The sequence below is a fragment of the Alexandromys fortis genome, unplaced genomic scaffold, assembly GCF_014885135.2.
Source record: "Alexandromys fortis isolate MF-2015 unplaced genomic scaffold, M_Fortis_MF-2015_v1.1 scaffold_157, whole genome shotgun sequence".
NCBI lineage: Eukaryota > Metazoa > Chordata > Mammalia > Rodentia > Cricetidae > Alexandromys > Alexandromys fortis.
Genome location: NW_026068041.1, coordinates 1890388 through 1895900, shown reverse-complemented (window position 1 = coordinate 1895900; position 5513 = coordinate 1890388).

Here is a 5513-nt window from a genome sequence, read left to right as displayed (position 1 = left end):
TTGTGTCTGTCATCGCTGACCCCTCCCTGGTCCTCCCCCCCATCAGGAAGAGTGAGCACCCAGGGGTCCCTAGAACCTTATTTTCAGGACACTGGGGGAGGTGCCAGGCTGGGCAGAAGTTCCCCCAGGATTTGAGCTTTCTCTGGGCTTCTTCGGGGCAGGGTTAGAGGCTAGGTTGAGTTAATTCTGCTATGGCCAGGGAAAGATAGAATTTTCCAAAAGGCAGCGCTGTGTTCAGATTGAAGAGCTGACACGGAAGATGGGTACTGATCCCCCTGCCTCTGGGGGATGAAAGCAGACTGGCTCGGGGACCAGTGTGGGCAGGGTTGTGTAACCTTTGCTGACTGTCTTCCCACAGATGTTTATATAACGTCCCTGCTGTGCCGGGCCCTGTCCCAGGCACTGGCAGGCCAAGCCAGAATCCCTGCCACCTGAGCTCATGGTCCAGCGCTCCTGAGTCCTAAGGCCACCTCTTGCCTCCCTCACACAGCCCCTGCCTAAAATCCCATCATTAGCGCCTTCCTTGAGGATCCCTGTGGCTGAACTAGCTCGACTTGCCTGTTCTTTTTTTCTTTTCGCCCATGTACTGAGTACCTACTGTGTACCAAGATCTCTGTAGCAAAGCCGGGGGGGGGGGGGGGCCAAAGAGCCCTGGGACCACAGTCACATCCTTGTCCTCAAAACGAGTTCAAGTCTGGGGGCTGGAGCGATGGCTCAGCAGTTAAGAGTACTTGCTGCTCTTCTCCATTCTAATAGGAGAGACAGGTGAGATGGGCCCAGGCTGGCATGTGCAGAGTCAGTGCAGAACTGGGCCGGGCCGACAAACAGTCCAAGAGGAGGGTGCCTAGGCTAGGCATCCAGGCCTGTACCACACAGTCACCTCATCCTGCCAGACTGTGAGGTCCATGCAGCTCTGACTGAGTGCTTGCTGAGCACCTGGCACACACCGGGTTCATAATAATTGTTGTTTGACTGCAGTTACTTGATTAAATACAAAACAACAAAGCACCAGGCCTCAGCATCAACAGGTTCCAGGGTCTGGCGGCCCCTGAGACTCTGAGACCAAGAAGACAGATATTTCAAGGGACAGGAGAAAGCCCAGGACCACATCATTCATTGGGAGGTCCCTCCAACTCTTGTCCAGATCTCCCTAGGGGAGGGTGGCTATCATCCCTTTTGGCTTCTGTGTAGTACTACACATGGCCAGCAGGGAGCGCTCACCACACATAGATGACCACTTTCCTCCACAGCTGGAGGGACAGAGTTTGGACCCCTGGCCAGCACAAAACCTGGTGTGGGCATGGTGTGTGAGAGGCACCTGGTTGACTAGAGCCTGTGGCCTTAAGCAGCCGTATAAGGGCCTCCTCCTCCTTCACAGGGACTCCCTGCCTCTCCCAATGTCTTCCTGGCTGTGCACCTCAGAACAGTCTGCCACTTCTTTGGATTAGATTTTCCTCGCTGAGAATGCTTTGAATAGCACTAACCTTTAATGGAGATGTCTAAGCAAGGGGTCTCAGGCATGGACCTGGTGTGACTCCTGCCATAGGCTGGAGCGGTGGGAGTGGGGTGGCAGCAGGTCTCTGAATGTCGCTTACTGTGAGAGGCTGTAGGGGCAGCCATGAGAGCCACTCAGGAGGGCTGGCTCTCTCCACATCTTAAGTAATTTCTTCAGCATTCAGAGTCTCAGACTGCCCACTTGTAAAACGAGAATAACGGAGTATATATGAAATGCTTAGTCCAGCAATATACCTTAATGGGTAAAAGCACTTGCCACCAAGCCCTAGGATCTGATTGAGATCCTGGGGACCCACACTGGAGAAGAACAGACCAACTCCTGAAAGTTGCCCTCTGGCCTCTATATATGCTGTGGCACACACACATGCATATATGTGCAAGAACACACATGTACACATGCATACATGCATACACAGAAAGCTGAAAACAATGGTGTGCAGCTCCTTGGAGTTATCTTACACGCTGTTTATTGCATTGCCTGCATGCTGTCATGGGAGACAAAGGGGCCCTGGAGGAGGGGAGACCCTCTAAGGAAAGGAAGGAGGCAATCAGGAGCTTCCTGGGAGAGGGGCCATGAAATACAAGACCAGTAAAGGCCTGGAGCCCTCCAGCCAACCTGACCTGTAAGAGACAGGATGAGATGAGGTGTTTGGGGAACTTCCCTGGGCCCCCACACAAGCCCCCGTGGGGCCGAGAGGGCACTGGGTCACAGGATAGAGCCAGGGTCAGGGCTGAACTGTGCCGGATGTTGCTAATCCCAGCATCCATGCCAGGCAGCTGCTTGCTGCAGGAAGCTCTGAAGGGCTCCAGGACCGCAGCTGTTGAATGCAGGCCAGGCCAGCACGAGGAGGCCTCGCCTGGCCCAGAATGCTTGGGGAGAGAGGAAACAGCAAAGGGACCACTGCCAGGAGCCTGGGGGCTGGAAGTCTCTGCAGTGCCCAGATGTCAGGCGACAGGAGCTGGGGGCAGACAGCCTGGAGTTGGAGGCAGGTATGAGAGACCTGGAGAAGTTGATTTATTAGGGACGATGAAAGAAGCTAAATATGTTTGCAGCTCAGCGGTGACTCAGGCGTTCCCCAGGGGTTCGAGAGAATGAGCATCAAAGAACCAAAGACAAGCCTCCTCCTACCAGGGCACTGCCAGGTTCCCTCCCCCCCCCCCCCCCCCCCCCCCCCCCCCCCCCCCCCCCCCCCCCTCCCCCCCCCCCCCCCCCCCCCCCCCCCCCCCCCCGCCACAGCAATAGAAAACAGCCACTCTGGCCCACAAAGTCCAGGCACCAGCTGACCTCACCCAGAATGGCTGAAGGAAGACCCCTCAGATAGAGAGACAGTTAGGTCCAATCCTGGATTTTCTCCAAACTGCTGTGTGATCTTAGTGCAGTGGCTGAGCCTCTCTGTACCCTCGTTCACCAGAAAGCACCCGGCCACAATGGACCAGGCCCCGCCTCCTTCTCACCCCATTGGCTTCTCCCAGAGGCTGATGGATGTTTCCTTTACCAGAAAAGCTCCCAGCTGCTCTCCAGGAGAGAAGCCAGACTCCACAGAACCTGCAAAAGGGAGGGCAGCTTTTCAGTGCCAAGCTGCAGGCCTGGCGCTGGGACCCAGGATAAACAGATGTCACAGGGGTGGAAGAGCAAGAAGGGAGTGGTTGGGGGGACATCCCAGCCTGCAGGAGTACCCTAGGAAGTGCAGAAATCCCCCAAACAGCAGCTAGACATGGGTGAGAAGTAAGGAGTGGTTTGGTGGACAGTGGGGACCTATCTTAGAACAACAGGATGTGGAAGCAACAGAGAGGCCTGTCTAGCCAGGCGTGCACAGCCTTAGACTGTTGGGTAGTGGCCAGAGCCTCTCTGGGGATGCTCCATCAAGATGGATTGAGGAAGACACGGGGGATTGACAGGTATGTAAGAAAGCTGGTGACTGGGCTGGGCAGCAGCCTGAATGTCAGGGGGCCTCCAGACTCTCCAACAGCCTGGTACAGGGCTAGGTTCAGGATGAACAGGTCACAGTCAGTGGAGGGGGCTGCAGGTTCCCATGTTGGGACTGATACCTAGGCTAGACCGGAAGCCCTCCCTTCCTCTGCTGTACCCCCTTTTGCCTTCCTGCTAGTACCCTCTTGATCCTGTCCTGTCTCCCTTTCTTGCTCATCCTGCCCTGGCCCAATGGCATATTGTAAGTAATTGCATACCCGGGTTTAAATCCTAGCTTCTCAATGGCCGTGTGGCTCTGGGCCATGTCAACTCATCTCCTGCCACTGGAAGCTGGGGATTCCCAGCTGTAATCCTGGGACCCAGAGCCCATAGCTAGCCTGCTGGCTCAGGACAGCCCCAAGGAAGAAGTAGAATTTCTATGGGTCTCAGAAGTCCCTGGCCCTTCCCAAGCCCACTGGCTTCTCTGTGATGTAGCCTTAACAACTTTGCCACTAATGATCCTAGGGAGTCCCTTGATTTTCATTTTCTTACTTAGGAGGATTGTTTTGTGGTTTTGGCTGCTTGAAACAGTCTTACAATTCTAGACAGGCCTAGAATTCATGGGCAGTCCTCCTGCCTCGACTTCTTGAATACTGGGATTACAGCTATCTGAGACAGGGCCTCACTCTGTAACCCAGGCTGGCCTCAACTCATGGTGATTCCCCCTCCTCAGCCTCTGAAATTCTAGGGTTCCCAGTATGCACCTCCTCACTCAGCCTCCCCTTCATTTCTAGAAGACCCAGCGTTCCATAGTAGGCACAGACAGCCCAGCCCACCTGAGTCAGCACTGATGCCACAGCCCAAGATGCCAAGCACATACCAGCCACTCCGCCAGGGCCTCTGCCAGCATGTCCTGTTCCTCCTCCTGCATTCTCCAATGCGGGGACGGTGATCCTGTGCCACAGAGTGCCAGTCCATCTCTTCCCAAAGACTCCAGCCTTTCTCTTGCCCCAATAATGTGGTCATAGCTCAGTTTCTAGTGCAATAGCATGGAGGTCTGGGGCTTCCCTCAAGGAGGGTGAAAGCGCTATGTGGCTGGCTCCAAGGCACTCTATCCCATCTCCTGTTTAACCAGAGCCCCAGCCAAGGGTGTGTTAGCCAGCAACAACAGCCTGCTTTCCTTCCTTCCTTCCTTCCCTCATTCCTTCCTTCCTTCCTTCCTTCTTCCTTCCCTCCCTCCCTCCCTCCCTTCCTCCCTCCCTTCCTCCCTCCCTCCCTCCTTCCTTTCTTCCTCCTCTCTTCCCCTCCTCCCCTTTCTTCTCTCCCTCTCTCCTTCCCTCCCTTCCTCCTTCCTTCCTTCCTTCCTTCCTTCCTTCCTTCCTTCCTTCCTCCCCTCCTCCCCTCCTTTCTTCCCTCCCTCCCTCCCTCCTTTCTTCTCCTTCCTTCCTTCCTTTCTTCCTTCCAGAGGAAACAAAAGCTCCTCATTGTTAAGGCACCAACACACAGGCCCCCTTGAGGAAGCCAAATGCAGAAGATTGCTCCATCTTCTGAACACATTGCTTCCTCCCAGCAGCCCACAGGGAGACAGGACCATTCCCATCCAAAGGATGACTGTTGAGAATGGATTGCTTAATACAACGGTGCCGGCCAAGTACGGGCTGGGAGGAAGCTGAGGGTCAGGTCCCAACCTCCACAGCCTGCCCATCCACTGAGGCTTAAATCTATCCATCCCTTCTCCATAAAGCAGTGGTTCTCAACCTTCCTAATGCTGTGACCCTTTAATTCAATTCCTCATGCAGTGGTGACCCCCCCAACCATAAAATTATTTTCATTGTTACTTCATAACTGTGATTTTGCTACTGTTATGAATTGTAATGTAAATATCTGTGATTTCTGATGGTCTCAGGCAACCTTTGTGAAGGGATTGTTCAACCCCCACCCCCACAGGGGTCATGACCCCACTGCCATAAACACTATCCCCTGAGTAAATAAAGGTCCAGAGAGGACCCATCTCTGCTGCAAAGAAATTATAATTTTAATTTTAATAAAATATCCACCATCCAAAAACTAATGACATCCTCCATTGAGA